Raw genomic sequence first — 21,854 nt, 5'->3', positions numbered from 1 at the left:
CAGCCCTGAATCCATGCTTAGTGTGGAGCCTGCTTGAGATTCTCTCTTCCCCCATCTCTGCCCTGCTCCCCTGCTCGCATGTTCTCTCTCTCTCTAAAAGATAAATAACAATAAATTTTAAAAATTTTAAAAGAACTGAATGGGGGGGAGAGTAACTGGCTGACTCATTTGGTGGAACATGAGACTCTTGATCTCAGAGTGGTGAAGTTGAGCCCCACATTGGGTATAGAGATTACTTTAAAAAAATTAAAAAACCTAAAAAAACAAAAACAAAAACAAAAGAATAGAATGGAATAAAATCAATGTATGGGAAAAACCACTATCAAAATTGTGTAGGCTTCTACCAGGGAGCCTCTAAAATGTATAGGTCCTAAATTAATTCTTATTACAGATTTTTAAGTTTTTGGTAGCTAATAAATTTACATGTTTAAAAATCAAAACAATATAAAAATAATATATAGAGAAGCTATGTTCCCACTCCCATCCCTGTCTACCCCATACCCGCTGCCAAGTCTCGGTGGATAGCCATTTTTATTAACTACTGCTCTGCTTTTCCAATCTTCCTTTATGCATAGCCTGCATTCATCTTAGTAAGTATGAAATTTAATTAGAAAAGAGGAAGGAAATGAACCAGCCTTTGCTGGGCAACCACTACTTGCCAGACAATGTTAGGTGTTTTTCCTAACATCAGTTAGGTCATTGATTCCTTAAAACAGCTCTGTAAAGTTGGTCTTTTTTTTTTTAATGTTTATTTATTTTGAGAGAGAGAGAGAGAGAGGGACAGGGTGATTTGGGGAGGGGCAGAGAGAGACAAAGAGAGAGAATCCCAAGCAGGTCCTTCACTGTCAGCCAGAGCCTGATGTGGGGCTCGAACCCAGGAACAATGAGGTCATGGCCTGAGCCAAAATCAAGTGTTGGACGTTTAACTGACTGAGCCACTCAGGTGCCCCTAAAGTTGGTCTTTTTATCTGCCACAAGACCAGACCTCACGTCAGGTGGGCAGAAACCCCAGCCCTTCACACTGTACTTTAGAAGTATGTTCTCTTTGCGCTCTGACTTCTAGTGTTTCACGTGGATTGAACAACCTTTTGATTTTTATATTTCAACTCAGTGGTCCACGTAAATAACATCTTTAAAATACCCATCTTCCAGGGTGGTTTTCAGGATTGAGCTGTTAATGAAGTCTGTGGCACATAGTAAGAGTTCTATAAATGCCAGCTCTCATAATGTCTCTAAGAGAACTTCCTGTGTCTGGCTATGTTCACTCAAAATGTATTGACTTCTGTTTAACTCATAGAGATGGCACCATTTTTGGATTTGGTCTATTTTGATGCCAACTTTACCTTTGTCTACTCCTTATATAAATAAAAATAAATCTAGATATTATGTCACCAGCTCCTCTCCTGAACGGCCAAGTTTAAAGCCTAGGAACAAGGATTACCATATTCACTCTTTATCAAGGGTCAGCAAATTTCTGTAAAGGGCCAGGTAGTAAATATTTTTGACTTTTTGGGTCTTTTTCACAACTACTCAACTCTGTATTGTAGCACAAAAGCAACCACAAAAATAAACATAGCTATGCTCCAATACAACTATTATGGACCTGACATTTGAATTTTATGTTTAATATTAAAAAATATTAATATGCTTAATTTGAGGGGTTCCTGGGTGTTGGTTGAGTGTCAGATTTTGGCTCAGGTCATGATCTCACCGTTAGTGACTTCAAGCCCCACATCAGGCTCCAAGTTTGTGCCCCACATTGGGCTATCTGCTGTCAGTACAGAGCCCAATTCAAATCCTCTGCCTACCCCCTTTCTCTGCCCCTCCACGGCTTGTGCTCTCTCTCAAAAATAAGTAAACATTTAAAAAATATGTTGAACTTGAATTCACTATGTATTTCAAAATGTTTTTCTTCTTCTGATTTTTTTCAACCATTAAAAAATGTAAAAATTATCCTTAGCTCGTGGGTCATACAAAAGTCGGCATAGTTTGCCAACTTCCACCCTAAATTATAATGATTTGATAAAACATCTCTTAAATCTCACCAATTCTCTTTCATGCAGTGTCTCTTTTAATCTTTCTCTCCCACTGCCCCACTATCATAAACGAGCAGACAAGAAAGCAAAAGGCCCTTTTGGAAGAAATACTCCTACTTACCTATGGAACTACAATTCTATTTCTCATAAGTAGCTTGGGGTTTTGAAAATACAATTTAATGATTCATATACAAATTCAGACATATGTTTGAGTTGATGTCAACTAAGCATCATGACCCCAATGTTGGAAAACACAACAGTAGGCAGCACTGTCCAGCTGCTAGGAAATTCAGCAACATTGGCCTCTAAAAGTATGTAATTACTTTATTTGAAAACCAAACTTCAGAGAAGATGAAGGTAATTTTGCATCTTGCTACTTGTGTCCCTCAAAGGCAGGGGCTGCTGTTGCTGCTGCTGCTGCTGCCGCTGCCGCTGCTTCTTTTTTAGTGTTTAGTTTTGAGAGAGAGAGAGAGAGAGAGAGAGAACACAGAGTGAGACAGAGTGTGAGTGGGGGAGGGGCGGTGAGAGAGGGAGAGACATAGAATCCAAAGCAGGCTCCAGGCCTGAGCTGTCAGCACAGAGCCTGAAGCGGGGCTCGAACTCATGAACCCTGAGATCATGACTTGAGCTGAAGCTGGACATTTAACCGACTGAGCCACCCAGGCACTCCAAGGCAGGGGCTTCTGTATCCTGGTGCCACTTTGGGCAGGGGATGCAGGGAGCTCAGGTACTCCCCGGTCTAGCCTTCCTGGATCTTTGCCCTGGCTGAAAGATTAGAAGTCAGGCTTACTGCCTCCTTCCGCCTTCATCTCCTCCCTATTACCATGATTTCCTCAAGAGTTCGGGCCTCTAGAAACAAAGGTCAAGAAGGCAGGTTGTAGAAAACATCTGCTCTCCTCAACGCACCCCTATCTTGAGGGAGCACAAAAGCCTTGCTATCTGTTTAGAAATGATTAGGGAAAAATACTTCAATAATCCCATAATTATCCTTGCCACAAGCATTTATTTATCATCTTGGGGAACCAAACATTTCAAAGGGGCAAATAGTCAGCTGCAGTCCACTCAGGAAAATTCCATCTGCTTTTGTGGATTTTTCAGATTTATGGTTTCTTGGAAAGAAGATCTGGAATGATGGCATGACCGGGAAACTTCTAGAATTCTTTTTAGAATTGTTCTTAGCACAGAAACTTAGCCTTTCACAGTGCTCAACAGAAATCTAGATGTTTACATTTTAAAAAAGAAATATTGGAACTAGGGCTTAAAAAATTACAATTGTCAAGAGAGAGTGGAGAGAAGGTAATGAACAAAAGCATAGGGAAATGAAGGCATGAGCTATTTTAAGCTCCAAAAAAGCAAGGATCTTGTCTGGGTTTTTTTTTTTTGTTTTTTGGTTTTTGTTTTTTTACCTTGCTGTCCTTCACCATCAGCCCTTGGAAGAGTGCCTGGCTCAGTGAATATGTGTTGAATAAATGAAAGAGTGAATGGATTTATAGAGAGAGGAGGGAGGAATAAGACCAGAAAGACAAAGTCTATCATTCAGGTCTCAGCAGGAAACAGAATTTCCTTCAGATAATTCAAGTACCACTTTAGTGAATACATGACTTAAAAAGGTATGGCTAAGGGAAGAAATAAGGGATACTGAAGCACCTAGAGCCTAGTAAGAGGAGGCTGACAGCACCTCTATAGGGTGGGAGCAGCCATTTGACAGGAAAGATGCAGTTACTTCCAGAGACAGGCACTTTCGTAGGGAGGACATGAGGAAGAAATACCCTGACCTCTCTCTCCTCCAGCCCTCTATTCTCCAGCCGGTGCCTCCTATTGGCTGAACCCAGCCAGAAGCCAGAAGGCATGAAAGCAGGACAGAGAAGATTGGAGAATGGATCTGAGAATGAGAGCAAACCAACAGCTCATAGGGTGAACTGAAACTGGAAAGCTGTTTTGTTTTGTTTTGTTTTTTAATTGAAATACAAGTGACAAATAACATTTAGTTTCAGGTGTACAACATAATGATTTGATGTGTGTACATGTTGTGAAATGGTCACCACAATAAGTCGTTAACATCCATCACCATGTGTAAGTTACAATTTTATTTTTCTGATGAGAACTTTTAAAATTCACTCCTTTAGCAACTTTCATCAAAGCTAGTTTTAAAAAAATGTTGTGTGTTTGCTTCACTATTCCTTCATTCATTCTCTGCTCTCCAAAGATACATCCGGCCCAATGATCTCTTATCAATTGGATTGATAGGCTATTAGCTGCCATTGGTGATTTTGGACGAGGAAGTGGCAAAAAATAAATAAATAAATAAATAAATAAATAATAAATAAATAAGGCTTTGGGAAGCCTTATCTATGTTCACATTCCAGCCCTGCCATTCCTTAACTATAAATGTGGGCTAGTTATTTAAACCTCTGTGTTGCTTAAATCTCAATTTCCTTATCTGTAAAATGAAGGAAATTACGGTACCTATCTCATAAGGTTGTTATGAGGACCAAATGAGATCATCTAAGTAAAATGCTTGGGTCTAATATTACTGCTTTTTAAAAGCTTATCTTGGACCAGATTTAAGCAAGTTTATCTTATATTGAAAAATTTACTCCCAAACCAATGTTAGGGCGAGGTTGTACTGAATTTGGCAATCATAACTAAAAGAAGAGAGTCTTTTTATGACTTCATGGCCATGCAATTTTATTCTGCTTTTGTCTCCCCAAGCTAAGAAGTTCCCTTCCTTAAGCATGGATTTTTCTGCCTTTAAATAATATTAGGATGTTATAGAGGCTTTCGGTAAATACCAGTGAGGTCCACCTACACGTGATCTCAATATATAGCCGCGGTTTCTCTACCAATGTGTTTCTGAAAATTGCTTCCTTGGCATTTCAGCATTTTATTTGAAAGAACAACTGAAGCAGAAAGAAAATCAAGCAACAACAGGAGGGTGTCGTTTCTAAACTCATTAGTTGGCAAGCTAAAAATTTGCTTAGATCAGTTGGGGTTTCAAATTTAAGAACTGTCTTCTGATAAGAAAGTCAGGAGCTACAGTTTAAAAGTCCAAAGCAAATTTTCCTCCCCTGCCCCCACCCACTTCCTTATTTTTCGAACAAGAGTTTCACATGCCCTCTTAATAGATGAGATATGTATCTATGGCACGCAAGGTACTCCTGTTTACGCCATCATTAACACTTAAGCAGATGCACACTTTATGGAAAACTGGACCATAATTATGATTTTTAAATCCCCTCCCCCATTTCCAATGTTTAGCACTACACAAGAAACATTACTCTCCCTGAGTTCTTGACAAATATTTGTGGAAATTTCTAAAACTATAAATTCATGTACAATTCTGATGCCTGATGTAACAATTTCATTTGCATGGGTTAAATAACGAAAGGATGTAAAAGTATTTAAATATCATTTTGAGACATGAGACTTTTAGTTATTTCAACATGTAGGTGTACTTCATGATGATTCTTAAAGATAAATGGTTTATTGCTATAATACACTTCATACAAGTAAGTGACTATTTTTCCAGGGAGGTAAGTTTTAAAATATAGTATAAAAATTAGTATCTCTTAGGCCATGAAAACCCTTTAACAATGATTTTCAGGAGAAGTCCTTGAATGAGAGCTATTATTTAGTTACTTACATTCCATATATTGTAGTAGAATGTGACCTCCTGATTGAAATGATAATCGTGTTTTATTTATCTTCTGTGCTCCTGGACCTTAATATGATGATTAGCAAATAAGAGATACTCAGTAAAGATTTGTGAATACATGAGTGAATGAATTTCACATGTAGTGTAAAGGGACACAGAATGTCACCATTTCATCAGTAACGATCTAATTGTAATTGTCCTCCCCCTAGTCTGTGACCTTTCTTTATTTTAGCCTTCACTGTTTAACATCTGCTTTGTAAGTTTCCCAAGCCTGTCTGCACTGATCCAGGTCACTAGTAAATGGTTTAACTCATGATGACACACGTAGAGACCAAAAGAGAGCACTTAAGAGGAGTGTCAGTCTAAGATATACCAGCCTTCCTACATTAAAAACATTCATTACCTTTCAGATTCTCATAGGGGTTATAAACACTAGGTCATATCTAGGGGCACCTGGGTGGCTCAGTCGGTTAAGCATCTGACTCTAGGTTTTGGCTCAGGTCATGATATCATGGTTTGTGAGTTCAAGCCCTGCATCAGGCTCTGTGCTGGCAGTGTGGAACCTGCTTGGGATTCCCTCTCTCTCTCCCTGTCTCTCTCTCTCTCTCTCTCTCTCTCTCTGCCCCTCCCTGTCTGTCTGTCTGTCTCTCTCAAAGTAAATAAATAAACTCATAAAAAAAAAAGACTAGGTCACATCTAAAGTGTAAGTTTGAAAGGGTCAAAGGCACTTAGTCCACATGTGAAGAAGGCAGGGTTTATAAACAAATCAGTATTTCCCTTTAGTGCCATGCAGCCCGAAACTATTGGGCAAAACTGCACTTGCCTCAAATTTTCCGGGAAGTGTAGGAATCCACATAAATGGCTGGATTACACCTTCACTGAGAAGAAGTTGGATTGCTTGAATGTTCTCCAAACTTCACCGATTTTTAAAATGAATACTGTTTTATAAAAGTGCAACTTGCTTGGGCCACCTGGGTGGCTCAGTCGGTTGGGCATTCAACTTCGGCTCAGGTCATGATCTTGCCATCTGTGAGTTTGAGCCCCATGTCAGGCTCTGAGCCATCAGCACAGTTTCTGAGCCTGTTTCGGATTCTGTGTCTCCCTCTCTCTCTGACCCTCCCCTGTTCATGCTCTGTCTCTCTCTGTCTCAAAAATAAATAAACGTTATAAAAAAATTTTTTTTAAGTGCAACTTGCTCAAAACCTATTCAGAGTCTCTTCTGAGGAAACAAAAATGATTATATTCAACTAATATATATTGTAATTCCTAACAGTTGTGTCTCCTTGCAAAGCTAGTTGTTGAGTGAAAATCTCCTCGGGTCCCTTCTGTCCGTGTTTCAGTCCTGTTTCTTGCTCTCTGGCTGATGCAGAGGCCCACCTGAAAAAATAGTAAACACACGTACATGTGCCATACCCAATCTTGTTTGAGTAAAGAAGATATGTGTTATTATTACCCCCTTTAAGATGAGGTACCTAAGGCACCCAGAAGTAGGGGGAAATGAATCACCTTAGAGAAGTACCCTACAGATCTTCCAAGGGCTGTACTCCAGCATCCTTAACTGCCCTTTATTAACCCATTATGGGTTATTACTTTATTAAATGAAACCATTAAAATACCCAAGGGATGAGGTGGGAGAAATGGATTGGCTGTAATGAGTAAGCACCCAGTAAATAAGGAGCGATGGAGGGAATTCACTAGAGGAGAAGATCACACTGGCTAGTATTTATAAATTAGATCACACTGGCTGGTATTTATAAAATGTCTAGCAATTTGCAAAGTGCTTTTTACATACAGGAAGAGAGTCAACAGAAGAGGATAGTGAATTAGTATGAGTAGGGAGTCTTTAGACCTTAAAATTGCCCTGTTGTGACTTTAAGTTACACCAAGGTAATGAAACCTATTATTGAGACTACAGAGAAATCTAGATATTCCCTTATTTAATTTTAAATGTAAACCAGGTGGATCAAAATCTGCCTTAAAGTTTTGTGAACTTTTATACCATTGCTCCTATTATATGGAATTTTTAAACATAATTCTAAATCTTAACACATAACCTGGGTTTCCGAAAGCTTTCATTCGTCTGTTTCACAAGCCCCACCCCTCACCCACGTGCCATGGATGTGGTGAATTCAAGTATCACAACAGAATTGTAGCACAAGGACAAGAATGACCAGTGTCCTTCAGAAGCCTGAGGTTGACCAGGAAGAAACTCTTATTTCTGAGCACTTATTCTGACCCACCCAGGCTCTGGATCAAGAAGCAGGGAATTATTTCTACTGAGAAGACTGCTAGGCACCCCTTAACTCAGTGGCAGCTTGTCTTCTCAAATCACAACCCGAAACATTGCCCAAATCACTCAGGGTGCCAGTCTCCACCTCCCTCTCCACCTTCCCCACCTCCCAGGTAAAATACTATTCTGTATGAAACTTTAGAAAAAGAAGAGAGGGAAGTCTGAGAGCCAAGCCTACTCTCCATCCCAGGGGGCCATTATGTACCATTTTACTGCAATTTCTCTTTGCTTTGTTTTCTCCAATGATGCATTTAGCTACAGCAAGTAGAGAAAAACCCTATTCAAGAGAGTGGGGTCATTATCCTCACACAAAAGGCCATTTAGAGAAAGAACAGCTCCCCCCACCCCGCCCCCTCCCGTCAGTTCACGCTGTGGCTGCCAGAGTCCAGACCCATTAGAAAAAAGGTTAGCTGTTTAAGTGGGAATGTGAAACAAAATGTAATAATTAGGGCTAACTGGGCACCCTCCCCCTGACAAGAAAGCTGCCTGGGATCATAAACTAATTCCCTGAAAGTCTTAAGCTTAGGGGAAAGCAAATCATCAACTCTAAATGACAGTTCAGTTGTTAACCTTTACCCTAGAGGCTAGGTTTTCATTCTTTCTTTTTTTCTTTTAGGTATGTTTTTTATAGATGCCACTTTTATAGGGTTGGGCTGTTCTTTTTCTAGCTTACTACCATGGACATGTTTCAGATTACTGTTCGTGTGTGTGTGTGTGTGTGTGTGTGTGTATAAAAACCATGAAAATAAATAACTCCCCCAAATTTACAGCAGTTACCTTCCATGATGAAATATATGGGAGAACTAGGAATTGATTTTTCTTTGTTTTCCCTTCTGTACTTCCTAATTACCCTTTTATTAACAGGTGATGTAAAAGGGGGAAAAGATTCACAAAATATTTCAGATAAAATTTTCTATCGTGCTTCCCTTAAAGGAAAAAGAAACAGTTAGAGTTTCAATATGGTTAATCATGAGGAGATAGGAGGTAGATGCCTCAGAGAAGAGGCTGCATCAGGAAGGGATGAGAAAGGACAGGAATGGTAACCAGATTTCACCTCTCCTTTTCCTCAGCCATTTAGCGGCATCTGGGTGAAAGCAATTTCAGACTAAGTTATTTGTAGTTGTTAGTGATACAGGAGATTCTCGGTATTTAGCATCCTCAGAGGCACACTGTTCTGGTTAATAAAACAATGGTAGGATGAGCACATACTAGTCATTTAATAGGTACTTCTTGTCAGACTGATTGGTTGAGATACGCTAGTTACAGAAGGGTGACCACATCCACAGGGCACGGATAACCAACATTCAATGGAGAATGTAATGTTGGATGATTCAGAAGGCACTCTGGGATCTTGCAGAGCCTTGACTAATTATTCTGAACATCAATGATGAAATAACACAGGCTGGCATACATACAAATTCATAAGAAGTTGCTACTGTTAGATTCTTTTTTTTTTTTTTTTTAAAGGAAATTACAGGGCAGGAAAGTCCTTTATTTTTATTTATTTATTTATTTATTTAATTTTTTTTTCAACGTTTATTTATTTTTGGGACAGAGAGAGACAGAGCATGAACGGGGGAAGGGCAGAGAGAGAGGGAGACACAGAATGGGAAACAGGCTCCAGGCTCTGAGCCATCAGCCCAGAGCCCGACGCGGGGCTCGAACTCATGGACCGCAAGATCGTGACCTGGCTGAAGTCGGACGCTTAACCGACTGCGCCACCCAGGTGCCCCTCTACTGTTAGATTCTATGACAAATTTGCTTTTTATGCAATATTTCTAAAGTGACTTGAAGGTAAAATGGAGATAGGAATTCTCTATTTGCTTAGCAAATAGAGATTAGGCATTTTATTTATGCCTTTATGGACTTTCATTAACATCTGCTTTCATTTTTATTGCTCTCATAACAAAACATTTACTGAGTGCGGGACATTTAATCCAAAAAGCATGATTTCTGTGTTCACATTGCTCAATTAATAATTTATGAAGTATTTATGGCATTTCCTTTAAAACACAGGAGATTTCTTTAAAAAATTTTTTTCATCATAAAGTTTTGTCTGGGTGAAGTTTTTCTTTCTTCTTTATTTTTTAATGAAAAAAATGTTATTTGAGTATACTTGACACGTGATGTTACATTAGTTTCAGGTATACAGTATAGTGATTCAACTTCTCTATGTTAAGCTATGCTCGTCACTAGTATAGCTACCATCTGTCACTATACAATGCTATTTCAATACCGTTGACTATGTCCCCTGTGCTGTGCCTTTTATTCCCATGACTTATTCATTCCATAACCGGGAGCCTGTATCTCCCACTCCCCTTCATCCATTTTTGTCTAGGTAAAGTTTTGTGTAGGCAGAGGAAGGGGCAAGAAACAATCTTGGAATCTATAATTGCCTTTTGGTTTGTGGGGGAAAGAAGAGATGTGAACAAAGAGGTGCAGACAAGTAAAAGGTTGAGAAAAGGGCTTGAAATAAATTCATCAACAAACATTTTTGAAGGCCTACTATGTTTCAGGTGCTGTTGGAGGCACTGGAGATACCTGATATTACTAGAGGAGACAATAAATGATAAATGTCGTAAAAATATCAGTGATTTTAGGTGACGATGAAAGTTATCAAAAAAAAACAGAGCAAGACGTGGCTGATTCAGAGAGGAGGTTGCTTCTGAAATTTTAAATAGCGTGGTTAGGGTAGGCCCCATTGAGGAAACTTTTGAGCAAAGCCTTGACGGAGTTAAAGAAGTTAGTTACGTGGATGTGGGTAGGTGGAGAGGGGAGGGCATCCCAGGCTACAAACAAGAAATAATGGAAATATGGGAAGGGAAAAACGATTCAATGAGGAACAGAGAAAGAGGAGAGGGATAGTCATTTGAGGCAAGTCGGCAGTCGGAGAATTCCTCGTGTAACTTTGAAATGCTTGGCTTTGGAAATTGTGAGTGGAAGAAATAATGACAAGTAATCTTTGTTTGTTTCTGGTTAAGCGTATGGAACATGGATCTACAAAGTAAATAAATGGGATCCACTTATACAGTCCTCAAGACTGGCATTTTTCTAGATAGCAGCTACCAAACTGAATGCGTTCATTCTTTTATCATTTATGTTCTAAGGACCACACGTGCCACACAGCGTGTTAGGAACTGGGCACAGTGATGAGCAAAACAGATGTGGCTCCTACAATAATGGCAGAGACGTACTTTATTTAGATGATGTGCTTGTTATCCAATGATAAGCGCTGTGGAAAACCGCACAGAGTAGGAAAGCATACGGTGGAGTTACTCGACCTATTTTGGAAGTCAGGAGAAGCTTCCATGAGGAAGCGATATCTGAGCTGAGACTTGAGGGGTGCATTAGCATTAACTAGGGGAAGAGAAAGATTCACCCAGGTAGAAGTGGAAGGAAGCCTGGCATGTTTGAAGCACTGAAAAGCTAGTGGCTTGAGGAGGGAAGAATGATTCAGTCAGGGGTTTAGCAGAAGACAGGGCATACTCAAACAGGGCCACTGAGGACAGGTGAATCAAGGGACTCTTTACAATGGTGTCTGGATGGTAAAGGGGAATCTACAAGGGATGTACAGCACCCACTATGAATGCAAAGTTGAAAAGAATGAAAAGCTGTCACTATGCCTGGGCACCACAGTGGAAGGCGTGAGTGTTTATGAAAGACAAGAGCTACAGGAAAGAGACAGCTCACAGAAGCCCTGGCCGTAAGGAGATGCAACCAGTCTGAGGTTACACAGCAGGGAGACATTCAGGGGAATAAATACCGTGCTGCAATTTCCAGCTGCCTTCCCATCTCCCATCTTTCTTTAGTCAAATGAGCTATAATAAATCATGCAGAGAGGGAGCCCCTTGAGGCAGAACATAAAAGTCAGCTCCTGGGGCCCAGGACGGGGTGGAGAGGGATGATGCGGATATGGAGGGGCAAACAGAAAATGTCGTGCAGAGTATGGGCCAGATCATCCCAGATGTTATGGGCCAAGTGAAGGGTTCAGGTATTTGTTTTTCTAAAAGTGGTAGGCAGCAAGGGAAAGACGAGATACGATTTGCATTCATAAAGGAAGGTCGCTCCTGTACTCTGAGGAGATTGGAGCCACTTGTAGATGCAGGAAGCTCTGTTGGAGGTGTTGTGGTGGACCCAGTGGGAGATGACGGTAGTTTCTACCGATCTGGTGGTTGTGGCAGGTGGGGAGGTGTGGGAAGACTCAGCAGGTAAGGAGTCTGTGTCGGTTTGTGCACGGGAGGTATGGGAGAAGGTATGAGAGGTGTTAGAGATGGATTCCAGACTTTAGTTTACATAAGTGGAGGGGTGATGGTGCCATTCTTTGTTTTTGGTTTTTGTGGGTTTTTTGTTTTTTTTGGTTTGTCACCATTTATATATAGTTTTATTTTTTTTAATATAATTTATTGTCAAGTTGGCTTCCATAAAACACCCAGTGCTCATCCCGACAAGTGCCCTTCTCAATACCCATCACCCATTTTCCCCAACCTCACCCACCCCCCATCAACCCTCAGTTTGTTCTCTGTATTTAAGAGTCTCTAATGGTTTGACTCCCTCTCTGTTCATTTTTTCCCCCTTCCCTTCCCCCATGGTCTTCTGTTAAGTTTCTCAGGATCCACATATGAGCAAAAACATATGGTATCTGTCTTTCTCTGACTGACTTATTTCACTTGGCACAATACCTTCCAGTTCCATCCACATTGCTGCAAATGATGGTGCCATTCTTTGAAGGAGGACCAGGTTTGGGGGAAATCATGAGCTTCGTTTTGGACATACTGAGTCTTTGAGAAAACCACCGCGAATGTCAAATCAGCACCTCCGCTTTGGTATGTGTTTACCAGCCTACTCTTACTCTGCCCCCACAAGACATTGTGCTAGGCATCTTATATAAAATATTTTCCCCAATTCTCAAAATGAGGAGGCAGCACACATCATTTTTCCCATTTTACTGATGTGAAAACTGGTGGTCAAGGAGGTTAAATATTCTGCTTGCATTCAGTACTTGAAGTCCAGACATTTTAAACTCCAGCTAGAGATCTTTCTCCTTTGTAGTGCTTTATCTGCCAGTCACAGGAGCGTCAGAGAAGACTGTACAAGAGGTTGAGCAAAGTGAAAAAACTCTGCTATGAGGTCTTGTTTCATTTGGGGAAAAGGTGGGTTTTGTCTCATTAGATTCTAGAAGAGTCTCATGTGAGTTTTGATTAATCAATCAATCAATCAATCAATCAACCAATCAATCAGCATTCCCTGAGCAACTATATGCTTAGGACTTGGCTGGCCATTGTAAAAAGATTATGAACAGTATAAAGTATGATCTTTAATTTCAAGGGCTTAAACTTTACCTAAGGAGCCAAATACACTCAGGAAATAACTTTATGTATGACAACATTATAGGCTGATAACGAAATGCCAGATTGTATAGGGCTGACAGCCTGAGAAGAGGATAATATGTATCATGATAGGGTCTTATTTAGGGGAGACTTGCATTGTGTGTACAAAAGGAAACTGAAGAAGGAGAGAATACTGTGTGTGACAGTCTAAGAAATCTCAGCAGTTGAGTGTTGGTCTGCAGACTGGATGTCTCCTTCTTAGGAAATTTCTTAAGATATGCAATTATTACAGTTAGCCAAATTCAGTACACATCAAATGACCTAATGGTCGAAGTTTCTAGATACCTATTTTATTTAACATTTATTTTTGCAGTTCCTGCAACCAAGAGTGCTTTGTTTTGTTTTGTTTTATAGACAAGAGACAGCAATCTGTTCATATCTTTGTTGAAGGAAAGCTGAAATTGCAAATGTGTTTCAATCTGATACAATCTAAATCCTTATCCCAATAATGAAAAATGTCATCTACAAATCTTACTCTGAGATCTTTGAGACTCCGTGAAGATTTTTCTTTATGGGAAAATAACCTCAAATTTATTTCCAAAAGGAAAGATAAGACCTCTCTTAAATAATGGCATCTGGAAAATAGAAAATTTCTTAGTAGTAGGCGTTATAATGAATGACATTTGTATAGTACTTTACGATTTGCAGAGTACTTTGTATACTTTATCTCATTAGATAACTAAGTAAAGCTAAGCTTTCCTCAGAAAGTTATGTTGGATAAATAGTTGTCTAAAGAGGGAAAAATATGTTGGTTTTAACCAATTTAGAAACAAAAAATCAGTCGTAGCTTCTTAGGCATTAAGAGGGATGTCATAGGTTGCCATATAATATATTTATTAACTGTCTAAAGATACACTAATGATGATAGTTGCAAGAATCATATATGAATTGAGCCTTTGCTTTTGTATGGTACTGGTCTATGCATTTATATGTATTAAATTGTTTAATCCTACAAATAAACCCTTGGAAAAGATATTATTCTCATATTACAGATAAGGAAACTGAGGCACAAGTGTTTAAGTAACTTGACAAGTTCACAAAATTAGTAGTTAGAAGAGCTGGGCCTTGAACTCAGGAAGTCTGGCTCCAGAGCTCTCTCTCTTAATCACTAAGGACTCTTTCCGAAATGTAAATTGTCTCTTCCATAAACATTGTTTCATAAATAAAAATTGTAAAACAGCCAATGATTTACAAACAAGAAGTAAAGGGAAAAGGGGAATAGACACTACTATGAATGCTAATCAGGAATCCTTAATAAAATCACATAGAAAGGAAGAAAGAACATGAAACATTTTTAAAAATCTCCTTAAAGAATAGGAATTGAAATATTTGTAACGTTTTGGCCAATCTCTGAAGAAGAGAAAGGAAGGTTAAGAAGGAAGAGACTAATTTATGATCCAAGAACAACCCAGTGTTATCATAATTATAAAAATATGTTTCTAGTCTTTCCTAAAAATGTTTCCTGCTTTACTTGGAGAGGACACTAGTAGCTCTTCTAATATAGAATAATCCCATTCCCAAGCAAGAGAGTCTAGAGACAAATAGAACATTCTAAAATCATGGCTACCCCACTGAGGATCCCACACCCTTAAACCCATTCCCCACAGTGGATGTGAAAGGGGTACATGGGAAAGTGGCAACAGAATCTGTTCTTCCAACTCTGTCCTCTTTGGGGTGAGGATACCTGGCACGCAGATCGACCCAGCCTTCCAGAATTCTCTTGTAACAGGAAGGGAACTGTGTCCATTGAAGTTTGAAGATGTTTGTAACCGGGATGAAAAATAAAAAATCTCCATCATCTCTGATAAAGCACAAAAAGGACCGTTTAGAGTTGCTTTGCATTTCAGGATAGATGGAAGAGTCTCTTCTCCAAGAGACTCTTCTCCTCAGGAGGTTAAGGTCCAGAATTTTTCCGAGTGTCTTTATGCAGTCAAAGAGAGAGATAGGGGTAGACCTCATGCCCACTGTTTAGAGATGGAAACCCACAGGGGAGATGCCCAAGCAGAAGGCTTAGCTTTTTGGCCCCTCATCTGGAAAGCCACCTATTATCTCCTATGCAAAAGAAGGGAAAAAACATTTTACTTTGTCTCATGACAAGATTAAATTTCCGGAAAAAACATTTTGCTTTGTCTCATGACAAGATTAAATTTCCTAAAGTGATATGAAAAATTATCTTATTAAAAACTCTGGTACATATTGTGCTGGGCTTTTTCAAAATTTAGTTTAGATTTAAAAAAAAAGACTTCTAGAAGTGTTTAAGTTTGTGGAACCATTTTTTTTTTATCTCATTAAGGGCGCTTTATTGATGTGAGAGACAAGATCTTAATATTCATAGTGATGGACATAAAGAACACCGTGCATGGGGGCACCCGGGTGGCTCAGTCGGTTAAGTCACTTCCTTTGGCTCAGGTCATGATCTCAAGGTTTGTGGGTTTGAGCCCTGCATGGGGCTCTGTTCTGTGCATGCAGAGCCCTCTATGGATCCTCTGTCCCCTCTCTCTGCTCCTCCCCTGCTCATGCTGGCTGTCTCTCTCTCTCTCTCTCTCTCTCTCTCTCTAAAATAAATAAATATATGCTGGCTGTCTCTCTCTCTCTCTCAAAAATAAATAAATACAAATTTATACAAAAATAATATAGTTTTGGGGCGCCTGGGTGGCTCAGTGGGTTAAGCGCCCAACTTCGGCTCAGGTCATGATCTCGCGGCCCGTGAGTTCGAGCCCTGCGTCGGGCTCTGTGCTGACAGCTCAGAGCCTGGAGCCTGTTTCAGATTCTGTGTTTCCCTCTCTCTGACCCTCCCCTGTTCATGCTCTGTCTCTCCTGTCTCAAAAATAAATAAAACGTTAAAAAAAATAATATAGTTTTATAAGGAAATAAACCTATTTTTTAAATTTTGTACTTGATATAAGTCTGACATATATCAGATATAAGGTCTGACCACCCTTATTCCTGAAATACACCACATATCCCAGCGATGGAGTGGCCAATAATAACCGAGACAACTAAGCTTATCTAAAAATAAGATTAGCTTTCAACCAGCTACATGGAAATGACAGGGTAAATGAAGATCATTTTCTCAAAATTGCAGGCTCCCCTCTGGGCCCCTGCATAATGTCCTTCTTTTCATTGCCTCAGTTTCTCCAGCTGCAAAGAAAAAATTATGTGCAACTTTGGATTCCCGTTCCCTCCCCACTCTAATCTTCAAAGAATAAGACCGAGCATCTCTGAGCAGCACTTCCCAGAACTGCTATTTGATGGACACACCATCAGAAGAGACTTTTGAATGACTGACAAAATACCTAGCCCCAGTCCGGACAGCACAGTTCATTGCCTAGTTCAGCTCTCTTGCTGTAAAGGAGCACAGTGCTTCTTGAATGGGTGCAAGACCAGCTGCCTGCTGTTTCCTGTCTTCAGAGAATTCAATTATGTATCAAAAAATGTTAAGTGCTCACTCAGCAGCAGACAGTAGTTTGTATATGCAACCTCACTTCCTCAACGTAAACACACAGTGTCCCCAAACCAAACCGTCTGTGTTCCCAATTGCCTGCAAAGTGGATTGTTTGCAATTTAAACTATCTTTTCTGGAGGAGACCATGTTAGAAATGATAAAATGAGTCTGTCTACAGGTTTCTAGAGGAGAAAGTACTGATAGTTCCCCTGGTCCCTCTTGCCTCGGCCTCATAGGGTAAAGGGTTTGGTGGGGAAGACTGAGGGGCTGGGTTATAGACTTGGCAGATACATGAAAAAAAGGAGAGCTGGCACATACCAGGTTGGGGAGTGTCCCTCGGGGACCACTTCTCAGAGGTGCTCTATCCTGGGCAGCTGACAGGGAGGCGGGATAGGAGGAGAGGAACTTTCAGTGGAGGATGCCAGTGTCAAGAGAGGCTTCCAAAGGCAGGCAGGCCAGATGGGACTTCCAGTATGTGCCAGAGGACCCATTTGTAAGTACTGAAGAAAAAGTGCCCTTCACACTGTTGTAAATTAAAAAGTATGTCCCAACATTTGTCTGCTAAACTGTTCAAGGCACAGAGAGAAGGAAAACCGCTAGGCTGACGTACTGTTCTCGTCCTTCCTTTTTTTGTTCCTCTTTACTGAAAGGGCAATACTTCCAGGTGCCTAAACCACAATAACTCCATTTTTTTTAAGTTGATGTATTTATTTTGAGAGAGAGAGAGAGCTCAAGAGGGACAGAAAGAGAGGGAGAAAGAGGGATCTCAAACAGGCTCAGCCCTGTCAGTGTAGAGACCAATGCAGGACTCAAACTCACAAACACTGAGATCATGACCTAAGCTGAGATCAAGAGTCCGACTCTTAACTGACAGAGCCACCCAGGCACCCCCACAATCACTTCATTCTTGGTGGTCAGAGAGCCCAAGGCCATAGTCCTAAGCCAAAGGCAAACGGGAGCATGGCAGTTACAGAGGGTCACCTGGCAGGGAGACGTGATGGAGAACTCTGGTCATGACAACATTTTATACATGTGTTAAATTTGTTCATGGTCACTGGAATCAAGTGATGTCTCTCAACTTAAGGAGTCCATTCGGTTGACAGGGCTGACAAAGTCTGGCCACTGAGGAATGATAACAGGAGCTCCCGGGCAGTTGTGGGAACAGCTCCATCCTACAGCACTTGCCAGTTGACTTATGGTCTGAAAAGGTCCCGGTAAATTTACATCAACAACGGAATCAATGCCGATGAAACCCTTTTCATGCTTTCCTGTCACGATCCAAAGTAAAAATAGGTATGGTAGCTAATTTTCAAAATTGTCATTTTATTTATTTATTTTTGACTTAGAAAACTCCACTTTATTGACTCCCAAATCTAATAAAACTTGGAACTCTGCACAAGTGTTGTAAGAGGACTTTGACCTTTTTCCTAATGCCCTGTCTTCAAAGTCAGCTCATTTTTGTTTCTCTAGACTCTGTATCAGTTTTCTGAGATGCTAAGAGGACTTCATGTGTCCTTTGCCTTCATGGCCTCTCAGCATTTGTGATCATCACAGGATACAGAGGGAAAAAGCCAGAAAGACCCAGAGACTTCTCCACAGGCTTAGAGAGGTGGGCCCCACGGCCCATCTAATGCTAAATCTGGTCCAGGTTGAGAGCGACCATTTTCTCTCCATGACTATTGGGCAGTGGATCATAGGAGCCCAGTTGCTCCACCAACGGCCATCCCTGGGATACTTGCAACTAGTCACAATGTGGTAGAAATGCTGGTCAGTACAGCCACTCAGGTCAAGGCGGATGGTTACGTGACCTCCATGGTAGCCCTTGCAGAGGAAAACAGTGAGCTAAGCTGTGTCCACTGGGCCTCTGTGCCCGTTGCAGCACCTCAAAGCTTCCCGCCACTGACCCAGATTGGCTCTGAGGCCTTGGGTGGGGTGGAGGATGGACCTCACCTCTCTGCTGCCCAAGCTGTAGCAAACATTGTCATTTTAAAGTTCAAAGATTTGGGGGCGCCTGGGTGACTCAGTTGGTTAAGTGTCTGACTTCAGCTCAGGTCATGATCTCATGGTTTGTAGGTTTGAACCCCACATTGGGATCTGTGCTCACAGCTCACAGCTCGGAGCCTGGAGCCTGCTTCAGATTCTATGTCTCCCTCTCTGTCCCTCCCCCACTCATGCTCTGCGTCTTTCTCTCCCTCAAAAATGAATAAATATTTAAAAAAAAAAGTTTAGGGGCGCCTGGGTGGCGCAGTCGGTTAAGCGTCCGACTTCAGCCAGGTCACGATCTCGTGGTCCGTGAGTTCGAGCCCCGCGTCAGGGTCTGGGCTGATGGCTCAGAGCCTGGATCCTGTTTCAGATTCTGTGTCTCCCTCTCTCTCTGCCCCTCCCCCGTTCATGCTCTGTCTCTCTGTGTCCCAAAAATAAATAAACGTTGAAAAAAAAATTAAAAAAAAAAAAAAGTTTAAAGATTTTGATGATAAAGAAACACCAAAGGTACAATGTAGGTCTACCTCAATACAATCATACAATCAGCAAAGATACTAAAACTAATGCCTAAAGATGTTGGACTTGAAGAAACATGTTTTTCAGAAAATAAAGATTTTAACATAAATGCAGTCATATCTCCAGCCTTGGGACAAATCTGTAGGATACTATTTTGAACTACCAGCTGAGTCATTTTCTTTTCTTCTTTATCTCTCTCTTTCATATAATAATTATTAAGAATTCATATAATGTTTGAGACAACGTAAAGGAATGAATAGCAACAACAAAAACTATAATCATTTTCCTAAATGGAAAAAGGATGGGTAAGAATTTTGCCGATGGTAAAAAGACTTTGCATCCCCAACGTGATCTGAAAGCCAGAGGTCATAGTAGAAATTGTCACTGGACATTAAGTCCCAGACTAAAACTCTATGTGATTCTTTACAAGTTTGACATTGAATCGACTATTAATAGAAGGAATATTTTAGAGGGAAAAATAATGTAAGAATTAATATATCTAAAAGTAAGAATATATTATTTTATTCTTTATTATTTTAATAGCTTATGCTCCAGAAGGTCAATATTTTATTTTTGTTTAAGTTTATTAATTTACTTTTGAGAAAGAGAGAGAGGGAGTGCACATGCAAGCGGGGTAGAGGTAGCGGGTGGGGAGAGAGAGACTCTGAAACAGGCTCTGCAGGTCAGCATAGAGCCCGATTCGGGGCTCAAACCCATGAACTGCAAGATCGTGACCTGACCCGAAGTTGGACAATTAACCGACTGAGCCACCCAGGTGCCCCTAGTAGGTCAGCACTTTAATTAAATCAAGATTGTAACATCACTTTGAAACACACTAGCATCCTCAGGCAAGGACTTGGCAAAATACTTTACAAAAGATGCAGAATAATAACGAACCAATATAGTTAACTAAAATTTTATAGGCACTGGGATATTTCTTGGCTTCAAACTCTAGTTAATCATGAAATCAGCACACTCAGTCTTCATTCAATCAGAAGTTTATGTGGATTTCACTCATTCCAGAAAGGAATGAATTTACTGAGTGGCTCTGTTTGAGAGTCTATGAAGAATGCAAAGAAAATCAGGCACAGACCTCATTTTTTTTCCTAGGGAGATTTGTGCCTAATAGGTGAGATCAACATACCCATAAATAACTAGAACACAAGGTCAAAGAAGTGATTACCACAGGAGAAGTGTGGATGACAAATCAGGGAAAGCAGATTTGGGGAAACGTTTGGGAGAAAAGAGACATACTAAGCTGTGGACTAGACATACAGGATGGACAGGAAGTGCAGTCCAGCTGGAGAGAAAAGTTATGGGCATGGTTTGGGCAATTTCAAGTAACTTAGTTTAGCTGGCTGGAGACTAGCATGAAGGAGAACGCTAGGAAATGTGGAAGCAAAGGACTGAATGAACACTTCATGGAGTGAAGAATGAGGAAGGTCAGGTTAAGGAGGTATGTTAGACAACTCAGATCTCCTCTCACAGGCAGCTTGTTTGTCTCCCTACATGAGCACCACCCCAGCCACTGTTTAAAATCACCACTGAAAAACTCTTATTTACGGATTGGGAGTTTAGTGCATAAGGAAGTACTGTATATTAGGAGATTTTAAAATAATATGACATTTACTCTTTTTTTTTTTTTTTTTTTTGTCATTTGCTCTTTTACCTACCCTAAACTCACAGAGTAATTTTGCCTTTACTCTGTTTGCAAAGAAACCATGTCACGTGAATATTGTTCAACAAATTAACGTAAAGGGATGGGTGTGGAGATGGATGGGTGGGTGGTTGTGTAGGTAGGTGGCCATGTGGTGGTCGCATGACTGAACGGATGGGTGGAGACTGGATTTGTGAGTGGATGAGTGAATGGTTCGACAAGTGGATAGAGAGGTGAATGGTGGTGAGTGGATTAGGAGGTGGAAGAGGGTTGGGTGGCTGGTCTGCTGGCTACCTAAAGCACTCGGGTACTTTGCTGTATGATCCCATGATTAAGTGTTCGATAGCCAACCAAAAAACATGTCTAATATAAATCCAAACAATTGTTTGCTAGTAAAATTTCGTCTGGCTATAGGAGTCAAGTACATTTTTTATTGTGCTTGTAAAGTGCACATCTTTCACTGTGCATTGAAAGAGAACTCAAAAAACACATGTCTTTTTATGTCCTTCACCCCTTCTCACAATGGTACAGGACTTGGAGTTTTCCCAAATTACAACTTGAATGAAACAAAGCAAAGCCACTGAAAAGGTAAAAGTCAACTGGGTAAACTCAGAGTGATTTTTTAAAATGATATTCACCATCCTTATAAAATGAGGGGATTCAGCTATATTAATAGTCTCAAAAAGTATAAAACCCTGATGTCTACTTTCAAAACCAACAAACACCAATCAACAAGGCAGCCAACCAACCAACCATCTCAAAAAAACAATTACGTATAAGGAGGGCATGCGTATTTACTAGTTTCGCAAGTAAAAGAAGTTTTAGGAAACCTATAGCCTTGCTAGTCAAAGTTTGGTTCTTGGACCAGGAGCATCAGCCTCACTG

Source organism: Prionailurus viverrinus, chromosome B1 (genome assembly GCF_022837055.1).
Source record: "Prionailurus viverrinus isolate Anna chromosome B1, UM_Priviv_1.0, whole genome shotgun sequence".
NCBI classification, from domain to species: Eukaryota; Metazoa; Chordata; class Mammalia; order Carnivora; family Felidae; genus Prionailurus; species Prionailurus viverrinus.
This window is presented reverse-complemented; position numbering follows the sequence as displayed.